This window comes from Haliaeetus leucocephalus, unplaced genomic scaffold (assembly GCF_000737465.1).
Source record: "Haliaeetus leucocephalus isolate CR32 unplaced genomic scaffold, Haliaeetus_leucocephalus-4.0 Scaffold41, whole genome shotgun sequence".
NCBI classification, from domain to species: domain Eukaryota; kingdom Metazoa; phylum Chordata; class Aves; order Accipitriformes; family Accipitridae; genus Haliaeetus; species Haliaeetus leucocephalus.
In genome coordinates, this window is record NW_010972477.1 from 1,085,147 (window position 1) to 1,105,381 (window position 20,235).

Below are 20,235 nucleotides of genomic sequence, written 5' to 3' on the forward strand. Positions count from 1 at the left end.
GTGGCCGGACCAAGGGAATGCCTTCTTGAGGAGCACTGCAGAGCTCGCTGTCCTCATCCCATGCGGAGCCATCAGCAGCAGCCGTAAGAAGTGGGATGCAGAGATGTTGCCGGGGTCCCGGTGTTTTGGAGCACCCGCTGGTGGCCTGCCAGGCACAGGAAGGATTCTTGTCCCCAAGGTCGGTCAGGCCAGGGGCCTTTTGCCACTCTCGGAAGCCCCTGAGATGGCTCCAGGTTGAGGGAGAACAGGGCTCGGGCATCTTCTGGGAGGCGTGACCAGCCTGTGGGACCAGGAGGCAGGTCTTGCTCACGTGCTCAGGGAATAGCCGATCGCCAGCTCTGGGGTCAGGAAGGAATTTTCCCCCGGGGCAGATTGGCACTGGGCCCCGGGGGTTTTTTGCCTTCCTCTGCAGCACTGAGCAGGACCACTTGTCAGGGCTCCTCCGGTCCGTCGTGGCTAGGTTACTGCCTGCTGCTCGTGCACCACGAAGATGGCCTCTCGTGCCCTGCAGCTGGGGGGAGGAAGGCTTTTTTTCCCCCACGGTGGGCTAGCAAGTGTCCCCGGGGGTTTTTTGCCTTCCTCTGCAGCACTGAGCACGGCCCCTCGCCAGGGCTCCTTTGGGCCGTTGTGGCTAGGTGCCCGCTGCTCGTGCTCCACGAAGGTGGCCCTCGTGCCCCGCATCCGGGGGGAGGAAGCTTTCTGACTCCCAGGCCGGGCTCCAAGGGATGCTCCCGGGGGTTGCTTCTTGTCCTCTGTAGCACTGAGCACAGCCCCTTGGCAGGGCTCCTCTGGGCCCTTTCGCCTAGCTCCCTGCCTGCTGCTCTTGCACCTCCAAGGCACCCCTCGTGCCCTGGCTCTCTCGGGCTCTCTTGCCCAGTGCAAGTCGGGAGCGGGAGCGAGCTCTGCTCTTCCCTTAGCTCCATTTCCCCAGGGCTTCTGGCTTGGGCAAAACAGCCTGTGCTTGGAAGGGCTCCAGGCTCGCTGCCCCATCAGGAGCCGCCACTTTTCACCTCTCCCTGCACGCAAATCAAGAGCAGGGCCGGCACGAGAGCGCCTTTCGTGCATCGTTGGCCAAGAAGCACAGTGGCGGAGCAAGTTTCCCAACACAAAAATACGCTTTTCACCTCTACCTGTCATACTTTGGAAAATACCCCACGGTACCACACACCTCCTCCTCCTCCTTCTTTTTCTTCTTCTTCTTCTTTGGTGTGTGGTCGGTCCTGATCCTCATTCTTCACGTTCTCACTCTTCAGGATACAGGGACTGCTTGGCCTGTATTCCTGCTGCTACTTTCTGTAGCTCTGGGACTTGCCTTTCCCAGACTGCAAGGGATGTTTTTTCAAGCTACACTGAAGAACACATCAGCCTGCTCCTGGCTACACGTGCACATTGTGTAAATGCTTGTGAGCATCAGCTCTGAAACAGATTCAGAAAAATAAAATAATAAAATAAAACAAAACAAAACCCTGTTACCACTTGTAATGTTTCTGATTTGTGTCCTTGAAAGTGTTTTTTGGAGCTGAAAAATCCCTGGCATTTCAGGCCAATAATGGTCTCTTTGTGAGTGACTGCAGGGAAAAGAAGAGAAAAAAGGAGAGAAGAGAAAAAGGAGAGAAGAGTTGGAAGGGATCTACAATGATCATTGAGTCCAACTACCTGACCACTTCAGGGCTGACCAAAAGTCGAAGCATGTTATTAAGGGCATTGCCTAAATGCCTCAAACACTGACAGGCTTGGGGCATCAACCACCTCTCTAGGAAGCCTGTTCCAGGGTTTGGGCACCCTCTTGGTAAAGAAATGGTTCTTCATGTCAAGTCTGAATGTCCCATGGTGCAGCTTTGAGCCATTCCCACACGTCCTGGCACTGGGTACCAGGGAGAAGAGCTCAGCACCTCCCTCTCCCCTTCCTCCGTCCTCAGGACGCTGTAGGGAGCAATGAGGTCGCCCCTCAGCCTCCTTCTCTCCAAACTAGACAAACCCCATGTCCTCAGCCGCTCCTCACAGGACATGCCTTCCAGCCCCTTCCCCAGCTTTGGTGCCCTTCTCCGGACACATTCAAGGACCTTCATGTCCTTCTTAAATTGTGGGGCCCAGAACCGCACACAATACTCAAGGTGACGCTGCACCAATACTGAATACAGCAGTGTGATCACCTCTTTTGACCAGTGGGTTACGCTGTGTTTGATGCACCCCAGGATGGGGTTTGCCCTCTTGGCTGCCAGGTCACACTGCTGGCTCCTGTCGAGCTGTCGACCAGCACCCCCAGATCCCTTTCTGCAGGGCAGTTCTCCAGTCCCTCCTCTCCCAATTCAGACTTGTGTCCAGTATTACTCCATCCCAGGTGCAGAATCCGGCATTTGTTCATGTTCAATTTCATGCCATTAATGATTGCCCAATGCTCCACTCTATCCAGATTCTTCTGCAAGGCCTCTTGTCCTTCGAGAGAGTCAACAGCAACTCCCAGTTTGGTATCACCAGCAAACTTGCTAATGGTGCATTCAACTGCTGCCTCCAGATCGTTGATAAATGTATTGAACAGCACTGGCCCTAGAATTGAGCCCTGAGGAACACCGCTGGTGACCGGTCGCCAGCCAGGTGTAGCCCCCCCATTCCCTACAACCCTTTGAGCTCTGCCCTTCAGCCAGTTCTTCACCCAGCGCACGGTGAACCCACTCCTCTCACAGCTGGACAACTTGTCCAGAAGGATGCTGTGAGGATTCTTGTTGAATCTAAGCTAGAAACAATTTAATTCTGGATTACTTACATCTATTCACATCATTAAAGGTGCAGGTTCTACGTATCCTTGAAATAAAAGCTGCCTGAGTCAGTACTGAACACAATTTACAATTTCATGAGGACATCTTAATGATTTCTTTCATGTCTGTCTCGTACAGTAAATACAGATCTTTGCAGAATTTCAAAAATATTAGCATAATATCTCAGAATCCTATATTAGAAAATCTAAAGAATAAATAATTCTTGACATTATTTTATTTTGGCCCTCTTACAGAAACATACGTTTAAATTATTGTATGAGTTTTGTTGTAAAAGAAATATTGTCAAATACTGAAGTAATGTCTCAGATGAATTGTTTCATGCAAATTTTTTCAGAAGATTAAGTTTTACTTCACAGAATATAAATTAGTTCAAGTAGCAGATCTGGCACATATTTAGTATATATGACTGTATCCTTGCCAGTATTTAGCACCTCCTCCAAATAAAAGACACATGCTTTGAAATAGCTTGTTTTGGCAACCTTTTAAATAACCAGCTGTGTTTGAAACAAGCAAATGAAATATACCATGTTTAGCAGTTCAAGAGGCATTCATGCAGTGGTCATTCTTGTGTCACTGCCAGCTTGTAGGAGTTAAGCAAATAAGAACTGGTGACACAAAAGATTAGCCAGACTCCATCTATTTTTACATGGGGGGAAATAATATGTAGGAAAGGGTTCCCACTGACAGCTCAAATGCTATTCAAAGAGTGCAAACTGTTACTGCAAGGATTTTCCCCAGACACTGGTAAAATGGCAGAGATGATAACAAAAATAAGAAGAGAAAGGCAGAGCAGAAATAGCCCCAGGATGTTCACACAGTCATACTAGGCAATTCCATTTATCAAGCTTCTTCAAATTTTACTGTGAACTTCAAAAGGCCTACCTTCAATTATCACATCTTCCCCAGATTTCCTTCTCCTTCTCCAATTCCTGAAAACTCTTTGACATTACACTTCTTTCTTTTTTCTTTTTCTTTTTTTTTTTATTTTCCTTTTTTGGCCTAAGGGCTATCTTTAGCACAGGTGTTCCCTATAAAGCCAACTGCCTCCTACAATTCTTGAGAAGTCTTTAGTCAATTGCCCAGCAATAGCTTCATAAGTTTTGTTTAACAGAAAGTGCTATCTTATCACTTTTATAGCAGGGAAAATTGACTTTAAGATGAAGCTGAAAATCACAACTGAGAAGCTACTGCTTCTTGAAAGGAATATGTGAATATAAGGTGGCTCTGGCTTTCTAACTCCTTAGCATGATCACTAAGTTACTGGGAAACTAGCTTAACTAGTTATTTGTCTAATTCTAGCTTATGACTACTCAGTGACACATAGATTTGCATGGAACTTGGCAGCAATGGGCACTTCCTGAGTCCACTTAACTGCTTCACAAAAGCAGATTAATCTAATAAACACTTCTTCTAAAATCACTGTTTGATTCCAGTACCCTACTTTCTCTTCCCTCTTGACAAAAACAAGACTTATAAAAAGTGATTCAATGATCATGTGTGAGCCTTGTAAAACTGTCAGACAACATTTGCAAATCGTTTAATTAGATCCAAAAAAGGAATACCAAGGTGGATCTGGTTTCTCAGTAAGTGTCTTCTGTTCAATAGAATTATAATGTTAACACTCTTCTTAGCAGAAAGATCTCTCCCTTTCTTCCATTTAACCACTCAGTACCAGGACTTGTGTTCTTAGTCCTGAAAAGTACCTTAAAAGATCATTCAATCTAGTGGTTTAAAACTGCAGACTCCTAAGAATTTTCTGGTATCAGTATGGACCTTGATATAGTGAACTTAAACCTGCTGTCACTAAGGTTACCGCTGGTAACCTCTGTTCTTCCTGTGGAAGAAGACCCACAAATGAAAACCATAATCTAGTGCAGCTCCTGTCCCTTTCTAAGTCAAAAGGTACAGTTACAATGTTTGGTGCAAACAATATTAATGTTCATTTTATATATCCCATGGAAACTTCACACCTCCCACTACCTCAAACATGACATGCCATAGTAACTTCTTTTTTTGAATAGTGTAACACAACATCAGAAATTCTGTGACAAATCTGAGGATTCCTGCTTTATACAGAGATTCCCTTCAAACAAAATCTGCTTTTCACCTATGATCGGAAGTCAGTAATTAAGATACCATGCAAGGAACACATAGCCTTCGAAACAAAATTATCACTGCATTACCAGCAGCTGCAGTTTTTCCAGTGAACTAAAACTCTTTGTTAACCACATTTACACTTTTAACATGAAACAATGCACAAAGTTTCTGCTGTAAAACTTATGATTGAAGCATGCAGCACTATAAAATGTGCAAATCTTATGTACAAACTACAATGCACTCTGCTAACATGATTTTTCTTTTAAACACAAAGAATAAAGTTCAAAGTGGGAACACCTTCCAAAATGTGATGTGCCATGAACTCAGTTATATCAATTACTTGTCCACTTTACAATGTGTGCAACGTGTTAGACTGCAACTGGAAAGTATTACCCAGAAAAACACAGTGAAATAATAAAATGCATTAACGTAATTCTTGTGGGAGAGACATGGTGTTTAAATATTAACTTGAGTCAACAGGAAAGCTGAGACTTGCAAAATTCTGGAAAGAGCCAGACAACAGATACCAACAACTCCCACGGTCCACCTGCTTCTCCACTTTAGGCTTTGAAAAATAGATTGCATATATCTGAAAGGATAATTAAAAATCCAGTTGCATCAGGTTTGGGCACAGCGAGACAACTAATTATCATGACTTCCCCATCTGCTTATCTAGCTGACAGCTCTTCTCAACTTGGCATTGCCTCCAGTCAGTAAGAAGGAAAAACTGACTATCATGTGTAAGTTTATTTTTTGCTAAGTCGGGAGGTAGGGATAAAGCCCATTATGCATTTACCAATATCTTATATATGTCACTGTCCCACAGAAGGCACAAAATATTTCTTCTGACTAAGTAGCACCAATAGAAACTGTGGTAATTAATTCAACACAGAAGCTTTTTCTATCTTAATGTGTCTGCAGTTACCCAAAAGCAGTAATTTTTCCAGCCAGCTTTCAATCATACTGTTTCGTTTCAGCTTCTGCATGAAAAACTTTGCCATCACTTACATACAGTTCCTTATCACCATTCTGGCAACTGATGTATGCTATTTCATGCCAGAGCCACTATTGATGATCTCCAAGGTGTGTTCAGAAATGACGAAGTTCTGGTTACACTTAAGTGATTCTATGTGTTTTGTGGGAAACAGTAGCAGGATAGCAAGGTGTCATTCAACTAATAAGCTCAGCTCTCTAAGCACTAGGAGTTTCACTTTCATTGACCAGCAAACCTGCAGAAAGCTTAGGAGACTGGTGTTAGAAATTGTTATATAAATGTATGTTTGAAAGTAGGTCTGAATTTTGTTCATCTTTACAACGTATGTGCAAGAGCTGAGCTAAGAGAAATCCAGGAATAAGGGAAACGGCCTTCCCTAATGTTTTTTTAAAGAAAATGTTGCATACAACTATTTATATACCAGGTCCTACTATACACATAAGCGCATCTGTCCTCATTTATTTTACCCCTATATACTGCAAGAAGTAGGGAAATGTATGGTCACGCCAAAATTGTTTAGTCTCATTACAAACCACTCAACCTTCACAGGCTTTAAAATGAGCTGTTTCTCATTGAAAGAATGGATCTTGATGATGTACAGACTAAATATGAAGCTCCTAGCTTCAAGAAAATTATTTACTCTTACTCCAACACAAACTACTCAGTATCCAAAAAATCATCTTAAGATCTTTTCTGTCTTCTTTAGAGTCTGCACTATGTATTAGAGATTGGTTTAGGAAAGCAGTCTTTGACTCACAACTGTTCACCTCTCATTCTAATCTAAATTTAAATATCTAACCTAGTTTTGGAGTTGGATTTGTTCAGGAAAAGTTATCGCTAGTATTTTACATGAGAGTTTAGTCCAGGTTGGTGATGGAAAAGACCTAATCCTAGCCTGATTATACTGAAACTAACCCATGAAATCTGTTCTTCTGTTTGAGAATTAAAGTCAAATCAAAATCACACAGAATTATACAAAAGGTACTGTATATCCACTAATTCTTTCATCTCATAGTAAAGGAATGTGACTTTTTGATGCCTGAGATTTTATTTAAAAATCTGACATTTGCACTATAAAACCTTCCACATTTCAAGAATGTCATTAAAACTGTATTAGTAAGGTCTGTTACACACACTGAAAACAAAAATAAATATCTGGCCAAAGTCATGCTATTGGGACATAGTTTTCCAACATGGAACAATGACACCCAACATACTCTTCTTGAATATCATGTCATATCCTGATGCCTTATATGAAGCAACTCTGGCAAGAGAGTGAGCCTCTTAAGTTCATTAATCTAATTTTAGATATGTGCAATGCAGACATTTGCAGGTAAACTAGTACCCGCATGTTCTTTTCATAGACACCGGAGAAGAAAGCTGTTTTTAAAGTTTGGTGGATCCAGCACCTCTTAGACAACTAGTTTATGATGCAAAGTATTTCCTCCTAGATCCCACTGACTATATTGACTTTACCTTCACTGAATATAACATCAGGTTAACAGGCTCAGATGTGAATGCCTACTCTGCAAAGATGAACTCCATTCTCAGTGTGTCACCATATTCTTCAAAGGCATCTCTGTCCTACTGTACCATCCAAAGCAGTTGGAAGTCATCAACCTGAGGTTACAGAAGTCAAAAAATATTATCTCATTAACTAATACTAATTAACCACTTAACTAGTATTAGCTAAGTAATACTTGGAAGAAAAAGCAGAGTAGAGAACTAGTAAAGTGTCAGTTCCCAGCTAAGTTTCTCATACCATTATTCTCAGGCACAAAAGTGAATTGCAATGCTCCAGCTGGTAATTATAACACTTTCATTTATATTTGATGCTGGTAACTACTGGGTTCCTAGACACAAATATAAATCCTCTGTTGCATTCTTTTCATGCTTGAATGTAAGCTCATGTAGCACAGAAGCTCATATGAAACATTATTAAAACTGTGTTTTTAAAATGCAATACTTTTAACAGCAAAAGCTATTACAATGCATTATTTTCAAGGCACAACTTCAAAAAGGAAATTTGCAAACTATTGCAAATATTTACATGAGCACTAAAATAACAGATACTAAACAAAAAACTAATGTTCTCATACCGTGGACGTTCAGTGTCTTTCCAAGAAAGTGTACATGCTTAGAAAAAGCAATACGAACAGCATCAGAAAAATCACATATATACATTTAAAACATATTCCAAAAGTAGCCTGTGTACTCTTTACCATTCCAGACACTCTCATCACAGTCAGTATTCAGAATCCAAACCCAACCAGTAGGCATGAAATTCCTCTCATTCATTTCACCATGCAAGCCTATAATGCTAGATACATTCTTAGGCAAAAGAACTAATGTCATAAAGATCTCTTAAAATTGCACGTGCCATCTTAAGTGTATGGTTCTCAATAGAAGAGCATATGAAGGGGGAAAAGGGCTTGTAGAAAATAGAAGTAAATACTTTGCAAATGTACGGTGCCTTGGATGCCAATTATTTCCTATTAAATCAGTAGTATTATAGAAAGGCTCATAGTGCTACTGTCACTAAAACAGAGATACAGCAATGTAGAGAACTGGATTCTAGATTAGAAATTGCTTCACTTGGTCCAAGAAGCCAGATTCAATTTTATGCATCTAAGTGAAACCCCAGTTTAGAGGTGGGGTTGTCCTTGTCTCCTGCTATATTACAATGGTGGGCAGAATTGCTGCTGCATATGCAGATATCCTCTGGTGACAATACACCTAGTGCAGTAAATACCGTTGGAATAAATCCAGTCCTTGGTTATTTCCAATTCCTATAGAATATGTAAGTTACAGTCCTGTAGCACAAGAAGTTACTAAGGAACAACACCACCCCCCCAGCTGACTGTGGCATGTCAATCACAAGCCCAAATTACTGTGTTTGGCAGTCTAATTTCTATTTTATTAGTAAATATCTAATCATCTTAGAAAATTCAGCTGTAAGAACACATATGTATGAAACTTCTACTTTACTATATTCCTTATGACTGAAGACATGATCAATTCAGGATTTTAGAAAATGAATAAATATGGTAATAATCTAATGCATTCCACTTTCCTTCCATTCATATCCCTTTCCTCACAGATGATCTAATCTTAACTTTGTTGGTAACAAAGTTACTTACACTTACTTCCAGGTTAGTGCGATTAGCAAATGCAGTTATAAAGATTTGATTGGGGTAGTTATGTGAAGGGGGTTCTACATCAGAAAGCTGTAGGTTTGTTAGAATACTGTCTAAAGCTACTGCAAAGGCCATCTAAAAGAGAAGAGAGAAAGAGAGAGGAAAAAACCAGAGAGGGAAGGAGGGAATGAAGGAAAGAAGGTAGCAGAAGTCTTGGGAAAAAACCTGCTGTGTCCCCAGAATCTATCGATGTGCTTTCAGACATGTGCCATTTTCACTCCTTTTGCTCAGAATGAGGCTTCTCTCTGATAGATCTGGCATGATCAGACACATACATTTCTAGGACATGTCAATCAGCATTAATCAGAATAAAGTATGAAGCTTGTCTCCCAAATATTTGCCTAGAATCCTCTTTGTAAGACTGTCTTATCTCTACCCATCACTCAGATCCCCAAATGGACGCCCCAAATAGACCCCCAAAAAACTTCAAGAAAACAGTCTACAAGAACTATAACATCTCTGTGATGTATTTAAGATTTAGCAAAATTGCACATTTTTTAAGATCCTTGGCAAATGTACTGCCAGAGGACTTATCTTTACAGGCAAAAAACATTTGCATCTCTAAATGGGTTTACTCAGCACTTCTGGTAGTCAGATTTTGGGTATAAAAAGAACTTAGAAAAATCCATAGCACCTTTTTGGTTTTGAGGAGTTTTGTGGCTTACTCTCCTGGAAGTAGATATATTAATTAAAAGATCTGTATTTTATAAAGATCTTTGTGAGTATGGAGGAGGGAAAAAAGGAGGAAAAAAAACCCCAAAGGCCAGACTTGCCTAGATGAATTCTCACAGGTTGTTGATAAATGGAAAGTTCAACATGAAGTATTCTCATTTAATGACAATATTGAACATAAAACTCAGTATGTCCCACTTCCATAATCACCAAGCTGAAACAAATAGTGAGTGTACTTGAAACCAAAAAAATCTTACCATCTCTGAAAATGTATATTGAAACTATTTCATTTACAAAGGGATATGTTACTCTTTGCATGCTATGAATTTCATGGTTAGGTGCTAGAGGAATGAACAAGACCAGAGACTTGGATCCAGCAGGGACTTAACCCCCTGCTCCCTTCACATAAATGTACTGGGATTGGAGCAACTCCTATTCTATTAAGCAGAGTATAGATCAGACACAGAGCAAAGAAAAAAAGAGAAATACCGTGCGAACCTGGACTGCTTCTTCCGTTTGTGCCTCTTTCTCCTTCTGTAAGATTAGGAACATACTAGTAGGCTACAAAAATTTCATAAATTCTTATGGATTCCTTGGTATAACCTAGAGTCTAAGAGAAGTTCTATGATTTTGTCTTTGGAGTGAGACAAAGTCTATATACTTACTGTCTTTTGTCATCAGAATGAGCTGATGTCAAGATCCATGCTCACTAACACAAACAATTTCCATTAATGTGTGTTTTCTTGATGACAATAGAAATGAGAGCTATAGAATACTTTTTTATAAAAACAGATTAAATGAGCATGGGATTCATGATGATGAGAACCACCTGTATTTCTCATTAAAAGTAATTTAGCTGTCAAAGAAATTGTCATTAGTTAAAAAATGAAGGTTTAGCAAAGCTTAGAATATACATGTCCAAGAAACTCGAAATACAACAGACCTGGAAAATTAATTCTGTATTGTATCACTGAAATGGATCACAAGGACAACAGACAGTGCAGATGTGTGCATTGGGAAACAATCAGTACATAACTGACAATAAGTCTGTGAAATAGCCCATATTTTGCAAGAGAAGGAAAATATTTGTCAAATTTCAGTATTAATTTTGTAAAGTCCATACTTCGTCAGGGTCAATTAGCTGGATAATGAACACATAGATAATATGTATTTAGTCCGGTGACCTGAGAGACAATAAAACTTCGTAACTTGCACATAGTTTACTGCCCAAGACTGTGATACAGTATTTTTTAAAGACAAAAGAGCATAAAAAATTGAAATGGCTAATCACAAACAAAAAAAAAGACATATATAAACTTTGCCATTCATAGACATCTATGTATAGAAACCTCTCATTCATCTACAACCCTGTAAAATTTCCAGGCGTGATGCAGTTGGAAAAGTTGCATCACAGAGGTCACGCAGTGAACCCATATTTAAAACAACTTTTTGATTCTCAGAGCTGTAAACATTTGCCAATATTGCCAAAAAATTTAAAGGACTCAACACACACTCTTTATTAGAATGAAATCCACTGCACCATATAGCTACTTGGTCAAACTTTGTGTGATTAATTTAAGATAGACATCAGGAGTGGATTTCTCTTTCTCTTTACAGGCAAGCAGTTCAGAAGTAATGAATTCCTCTGTTGGCTTAAGAATTCCTCCACTGGCTTAAGAAACACCAGCTTTTCATTTTTATAAAGATGGAATATTAATTCTGCAGTACAATATATTAGAATTGTCTAAAGTTAGCAGCCAATACAGCAAACTCATGGTGTTTAAAAAGGATACCTCAAAATGAGAGATTAGTTCAGAGGCAGAGTGCTGTGGAGCACTTATACCTTAAATTTCTTCTGAAGTTTTACAGTAAAAATACTGATCCTATACATTGTGTTCTCTGCAGAGAATTTTATACTCTAAAAATATCAAGGGATCATTAATACCCCTTATTTAAAGGTTACATTTTTGTTGTATTTTCATAACATAAAAGCATGGCATAGAACCACAATAAGAGTACAAACTGGCTTAACTTTAGGCAGGCTAACTATGCTTTCATCTAAATAAGGTTTCTGTAAGATTGCATTTGTCTGTAGTTGCACTTATGGACCTGGAAGTGTCTTAGAGGAAGAACAAAAACATCCTTGTTGACTGAAACACAGAAGACATGTCAGTATTAACTGCATACAATAGTGGAAAAATGAGTAGCATTACAGTAAAATAAAACATGATGCCCAAGGGGACACCATAGCAACTATATTAATAAGTGAAAAGTAACTTTGAATTTATAAAGTCTAGTCTAAATTTTCAGTAAAGTTCTTTTCATTAGGCGTTGATATGAATTTACCAATTTTCACCTACTTAGCAAAAGTTGCTATTATTTTTTATTTTCACTTAGTCTCAGTATGCAAAATTAATCAAAATGGCTCATGTAAAAATTCTTGTTCTTTCTTCAGTGTAACTCATTATAGCTTCTAAAACTTGGTGAATGTCATCAGTAGTTCAAATCAAAATAAGCCTATTACACCTAATATAATTTACTACTTTTTTATTCAGAATTATTTGTAGGAAACACGAATCCAGAACCAATATGACAGCAGAACTTTCCATAAAACTTCAAACTCTCAACATATCTTTAGGCTTAAAATTAAAATTAAAAAAAAAAGAAAAAAAGAAAAAAGAAAACTAATTTTTGTTTGAAGACAAGATTTGGCCATGGGTAATACTTGGCACAAGAAAGCAACATTTGTGTACAAGCGTAGTGTACCTTTATTCCTCTATCTCATGCCCTAAAAGCCTGATCATCTCTAGAATGTTTTAAAAAAAAGGAAATCTGCCTCTGCTGTGACGAGTCAAAAGGTGGGTGAACTGAATCAGAAAATAACTGACTTTTTAATGTTTTTCTCAAATACATAAGATAAACTCTCTTCTGTGGCATCTTTGCAAAAATTATTTGAAGTGTGCTTGAGGAATCAGCCAGCCAACTTTCTTCTCCTTTACATAAAAGCTGTGTGCTACAGTCATTCCTACAGTTAGGTCATCGCCTCAGTCATAACCTCTTTTGATCTCTAACTATTGAGCAGACTGGAGCATTACAAAACCCTGAGATTCACTGTCAGTCTAAAAGGGCATAATATTATCTTGAAATCATGTCTTCCACTGAGGCTGGAGATTTGTAAGTATTATTACCATCTATGGAAAGGATATTATCTCATCATCTCCTTACCTTCCTTTAAATGAAGCTTCTATTGTCTTTGAGGGAGGGAAGAAGGGGCAGGAGAGAAAACAAGGCAATTCCTACCCTCTATCATAATTCTTTGTCAACTAGGAATAGCTATATGGAAAGGACAGGCAAGAGTTTCTGGCTTTCTGAACATTCATAAAACATCCATTTTTTATATTGGAAAGGATGCAACAGCACCCTGTAATACTGGATACTCAACCAGCAGATACCAAACTGCACCAGCCCGCTCTGTCAGGGTTGCAGTGCCTGCCAGAGCTCAACTCACAGCCATGCAGACTCCAGTTTCCATAGAACCTCTGTCTGCACAGCTGGTTTATTCAGTTCATAATCATAATTGTTTTGCTGAAAGATTTTGGCTATGCCAATGAGGTTTACATGGATATATGGTTGCAATGCCTCAATTAACCTCACAACTCTTGGTTTGCAGTGATACAAACAGAAATTGCTCACGTAAACCACACTCATTCATGTCTTCTTATCTTTAATCTTCAGTGCTCCTATCTGATCAATTAATACTATTCATTAGTGGCATTTTCTCCAGCTACTAGATACCTCTGTGTACTTTGAGTCCAGGCAGGTAAACAAAGATGACAGTTGCAACTCAAACTGTGTGGAGATGTTTATCTGCTCTGTAATAATGGCAATTTCCTTAGCAGCCACCTCTGGTACCGAAGGTTGTTGAACTGATGAGTTCCCTATATTAACTTGTTGTGTTACATTATATTAATTATTACTAAATATAAGAAAACCCACTACCTCAATGATAGCTTATTTTACACAAAGCAACACACCTTTGCTCCCAGATGTGCCATATTTAAGATTATTTCTTCTTCAGTTTGAGTGTATTTTGAGAATCAATCAAATAGAAAACACTGCATGCATCCTGACAGATACACACTTACTGTTAAAACATCAGAGAATATTTTTTTGAAGTCAGCAATTTTATTTTGCTGTAGTTTTCCTTAGTGATCAAAGATTAACCTGAAGGATTTGGAGGTCCAGTGAGACAAAATACCCACCATTCTATTATTTAACCAATTTTTTTCCAGTCAACAAAACTGGACTGGAGATCTGAACAGCACAGATAATCTCACAATAGTTTCAGTATTCCTATCCCACCCTACAAAATTTAGATATTATAGAAATGGTAAAAATGAGAAACAGCTAATTAGTTTTGTGTTTTGAAGGTGCTGTCTAGGGTTGACTAGCTTTGTTTCAAAGATTGGTGAAAACCCAAATGTTTAGAAGTTGGGTTTAGATCAACTGAAACATGAAATAGCACATATCTTCCTAGCTGTAAACAAGAAATACTCCAGAAGATATGTGCTAAAGTAGAAAGCACAAACTGTCACTGTGAGTCCTTAGAATAAAATTAGGTGCTATTTTTAAGACTGATTGTATGGATTATGAATGAGAGTGGCTTGGGAAAATGGATGTTACCTCGTATTTTGTATTTGGAATTTGCAGTTCTGTCTACACTGAGAAGCCAAAAAGGTAGAGGGCACTCCACCCACCATCCTGATGGTCTGGCAGTTTTGCTACCTTCTAGCTGCAGATAGAAAAGCCTTGTTTTCATAGAAAAAGCAGGAATCTGGGCTGAGAAGGACTTGTGCTCTGCTCTAGTAGGCTGCTCTACTTGGTCCATCAGATGAATGCATGTGGGTCATGGACTACATAAGCCTGAAAGACCAGCACAACACTGGGGACCGTACTATTTATTCCTTCTGTGGGTGTTAGCTTGTTAAGTTGTTTATAGTCCTTCTGAGCATTCTCAATGCCTGGAATGTGATTGTAACACTTAACAGCTCTGCCTTAGGACACTGACTCTAATTAAATCCATTTCCCAAAGGCCCAAGTGGCTAAAATTTGGTCTCTGTTTAACATACCACCTCACCTGCTGCATTCTATTTATGTGCTTTGGTTGGGTATTTAGGTAAAAATAAAAACTTAATGATTTATGGTGTCCAAAAGATCAGGCTAGAAGAGATAATGCTATCATCTGACTTAAAACTTTACAGATACATGAACCATTTAAGTTACTTCTCACCTGAAAGGAAGACCTTGCTTCCTTCCCTTCCCCATGTGGAAAAGCAATTAAATTAGAGCAGCTTAAAGAAACAAACAAGAAACATTAAAAAAATTCTCCAGAGCCGTTCAAGGAGAAAATACCTATCATGTAATTCCTAGACACTTTTTTGGGGGGTAAGGGGAAAGGTTAATAATACTTTCTAAGCTGACTAAAGTACGATCCCAATAGCATTACAGTTTATATTTATTTGTCCTGTAAGGTCACTGCTTTCTATTTTGTATGTCTTTTCACATAATGCTTCCTCCAAAATACCTGCAAGTTAATTCATCCATGTCCTACTTAAATGTTTAACTACCTCGTTACCCACATTGAAAAAGAAAAAAACTAAACAAACTATTAAAAAAACCCCCACAACATGTTTAGAAAAAATAATAAATTCTTAGAGACAAAATATTCCTTATTTTTAAGTTGGTTATTAGTAATAGATTTAATCAATCCCTTATTAGTGTTTACATTTAAACTGCCTTAACTACTCTGACAAAATAACTGTGAACCTGCCTTTTCATTATCTTGAAAAGTGTGGTCAGAATGCTGCTGATGTCATTCATCTTCTAAACTCTAAGACTATTTTTATGTACCTGTCAAATGCACCTTCATTTATGAGATGTCATTAATTCAGCTAACTGCAGCTGTACATTGATGTCAGACTTTATAACTACTTCTCTCAGAAACAGTGAAATGCAGCTGAGTTATAGACAACTTGTGGTAAAGAGAAGTGTGTTTCTAGCATCTTAAATATTCCGAGTTTTTTTTTCTGTACGTCCCACCTCTGCTTGCCAGCAGATGGGAATTAGGTTTTACAGTTCTCACCAAGCACAGAGCCCATTTGATAGTGTAAAAAAACTGCTCTGTAATTCCAGCAATGACATTCTTACACTTTTGATATGCTGCATGTGTAAGAGTCTGGTGTGACACTGTCCTTATTTGTCTTTACACTTCTGCAGAGGGATCCAAACCTCTTGCAAATATAGGACAAACTTTCTTAGTAGAATTAAAGTTAATAATAATTTGTAAATCTAGTGTGATATTGAACACGGTCACAGAGTAGGTAAAATTACTAATGCTGGAAATAAAAATGAAGTATTAGAATACAAGAAAAAGAAACACTACTTTTCTGAGGAAAAATAGAAAAAACTCACAAACTTTTTATTTTGACTGTCAAGCCATTTCCATAGCAAAAAACATTGTGGTTAGAGGGAAATAGCTAAAATTGCAAAAGGAGTTAAAAATCACAAAATAATGTCATTTATATTTTCAACAAGAAATGTAATTTAGTAGTAGATGACACAAAATGTCCAAATTTAGGAAGTTGTTGCTCAACTTTGCATATTCTTCATACACTATATCATCTCCATCCTTAGCCACTTCATACAGCCTCCAGGATATTTACTGAGAAAACTGTATTTATATATTGTGAAATACTATTTTTGTTATCAAATAAGCAGATAAAAAGCATGTAATAAAAAAAACCCCACCAAAAACCAGGCACAAGGACTGTCTGCACAGTCTATCCCTATGCTGACTAATACACAAAATATGTGACCAAAAAAACCACTCATATTACTTCCCTCTTCTGCCTTTATTTGCAAATGAAGTCCCCTGTCCATGACCTTCAGGTACACTGGCACCTCACCAAGAACTTTGCATGTCATTTTGTCAGTCTGTCATGCTCACATATCACAATATCAGAACTGAATGTTCTTCAAGGTTTGCTGAATTTGTTCGTTTACCATAGCCCCTTTTATTTACCACTAGATATCGATCTTGCCTGATCACTAGATCTTGCATTTCTGGCTCCCTGTTAATACGAGCCTATTTGAATCTCATTCAACTTGTATGCAAAGATATGCTTGTGTAGGAAACAAAAAAGGGGCGTCCAAAAACTGGACATGCTATTCCAGATGTGGTCGAATGAAAGGTGAGTTAAGAGGAATAATCACTTCCCTTGATCTACGGAGGATGTTGATGCTGATAAAATGCAGGAATTCTTTTGTCTTCGTTGCTGCCAAAATGCACAGCAGAGCTGATTTGGCCTACTGTCCACCGGGTCCTTTCCAGTAGAGCCACTACCTAGCCAGTCAGTTATTAGCACCACAGAGTTTCACAGTTTCCATTTTGACTCTTGCATGCACACACAGATGTACATCGTGCCTGCCAGAAAACTGCCCCAACAGTCTCTTGGTCAAAAAAAAAAAAAAGAACTATATTTTATGGCCCTGACTTAAGACACTTTTTAACTAATTCCTTGAGAGGATTATTTTTTTATGATTATTATTATGTACTATAATTTAATGTCTATATTACAAATCAGACCTGGTGTTTCTTGTCAAATTAAGATTATAAAGCAGAAAGGAAAAAAGCATTTTTGTAAATAAGAGCGCTTGTAGGAAGGGAACATTCCAACATTACATCCAAGGATGATAACTACTGGAGAAGGCTAATATGTATTTTACTGAAAACTAAAATGGGCCAGACAGAGATACAATGGATACGATGGCAGGCCAAGCGCAGTCCTATTGGCTGTCTGATCAGACTGTACGTGAAGGTCGCATGTTTACAAAACTTGTAAGCAAGTCACTCCTTCTGGTTTCCCAAAATGCAAAACTATTTGTTTTTCAGACTTCTTTGTAGAAATTGAGTTTTTGTTTGTGTTTTCCTTAATTAAGCAGTGTGGGGAAAAAACAGAAATACAGACATTTTAATAGTTTAGGATTCATTTTGATCTCAGTCCTTGCTAATAAAACAACTTCCTTGAAAGAGGGCACATGGGTGTTCCTCAGTCAGTGCGTTTTTATTGTTTTTTAAGAATTCCTAGTATTTCGGTTCTTAGTACTTTGTTGCTATTTCATTTTTGCTTTGGCTCACCCTAACAGCTGTGCTAACTTAATTCTTTGCTTTCAGAAAAGGAAACACATTGCAGATAACTGTAAATGGAAATACAGTTAACACACTCATTCATTACATCAAAGCATCGCCACTGAGCGCTGTTAAACTGCTGATGGATTAAGGGTATATATCACTACATGCTTATACTTGCCTGATTTCAGCCTTAGTCATCTTACCTGATATATTATGAGGAAAAGGAAATTTTGTGCACAAAGAAATCTATAGACAGGTAAAATATTGATATATTCTTAAATATTGGCCAACAAGATTTCTAGAAAGCTGAGCAAATCTGATTTCATAATTTGATGTGATAAAGATGAAGAAAGTGTATGTGACATACTTGGATTTTGTAAAGGTCTTTGACTTAATGCCACATAGTATTTGGATTGAAAATTATAACCACAGAAACAATTAAGAAAGTAATAATGAGGAATATCTTAAATAGTTGGATAAATCTCAACAGAACCAAAAAATGAGGCAGCAAAGTGAAATGGGGAACAAATGTAATATTTTTAGTGGGACTGGTGGAGTAGACAATAGAAGTCAACATTTTTATTCAAGGGTCACAGCGTGAATATAAATAGTCCTGCTGGTAAACTTTCTAGATAACATAGAGTTGTAAATCAGCAAAGAATGTGTGAAGCAGGTTAAATATACAATTTTTTGTTCTTGTTGACTTGATGAATCAGATTGCCCAGAAAAAAAATGTATTTTAGAGCAGCTAAAAAGATCTTAAAAAAAGGACACACTTCCAACTCTGTCTAAAGCTTTCTTGGCTGCCAAAGGTAAGAAATCCCATATTTAATGCTCTCTTTGGGAGGGCAGGTTATTTTCAAATGTCTAAAGAAGGATCTTGTCTACACCTAAAGCTGGAATGCTACACAGACCTTACAGGAGGTATTTTCCCTTGGCCTTTAATATGAATAGGACCAATGTCCAAGTGCAAGGGCCTGCACCTGGGTCAGGGCAACCTCCATTACCAATGTAGTCTGGGGGATAAAGGGATGGAGAGCAGCCCTGTGGAGAAGGACTTGAGGTTGGAAAAGTTGGAGAGTTGGAGAAGAGAAGGCTCTGGGGAGACCTTATTGTGGCGTTTCATTATAAAAAGGGGGCTTGTAAGAAAGACGAAGAGAGACTTTTTGCTAGGACCTGTAGCAACAGGTCAAGAGGCAATGGTTTTAAACTGAAAGAGGGTAGATTTAGATTGGATATGAGGAAGAAATTCTTTATGATAAGGGTGGTGAGACACTGGAACAGGTTGCCCACAGAAGTTGTGGATGCCCCATCCCTGGAAACATTCCAGGTCAGGTTGGACGGGGCTCTGAGCAACCTGATCTAGTTGAAGATGTCCCTGCTCATTGCAGGGGGGTTGGACTAAATGACCTTTAAGGATCCCTTCCAACCCAAACTATTCTATGATTCTATAAATGTTGAGGATTTTGTTGTGGTTTTTTACATACAAAAATGAATTTTACATATAGAAGGGAATAAACAAATTAATGTTTATTTATTTTGATTGAGGCATTTTCTTTTCCTCTTTCCAACTTCTGGCAGATGTTCTTTGTGAGTGAAAATGCAACAGGGAGTAGTCGTCATCTACTGAATGTAGAACAGAGGAAGTCATCTCCCAAATGTGGGATAGGACTAGAACTCTGAATGTTATAATGAAGAGAAAATTGCATTGTTCAGCCCTACCAGAGATATCAGCACTGATGCTGGCAAACAGGGAGACATGCCGACAAAAGCCTTCCCCCACATGGTGTAAATTTACAGAAGGTTGAGTTATTTTTGGAGAGTTCCCAAACACATTGCTTAGGCATATTGTGACTTGTCAAATGCATACCTTGTTTCTTCTCTATCTTTCCATGGTGTCTAATGCAGCAGACAACTGCACTGGAATAAATTAAAGTTATTTAAATAATGCTTGTTGGTCTGTTTGATTGGGGAAATCGTATGGAGAGTTACAATTAGGACCAGTATTCTGGCCCTAAAAATGAATGACTCAACAACTTATTCTCTCATTAGGATAAATATTAATACCTCTGCAATTAGCAGCAAATTGCCCAGATTTAAGTCTTGATCTGAGTTTAGAGATTGGCCATTGCTTCTCCAATTAATCTTTTCACACCTTTATTTCCCTATCAAGGATTTAAACTCTGTCCTTTCCTGTTTAAAAATATAGCATTTTGCATATAGCACTGTGGATTTTGAGATTGGATTCTGGCTTTTCTACTGCTTTACAGGATTTTTGGAAAGAGATACTCTATAGTACGTAAAATG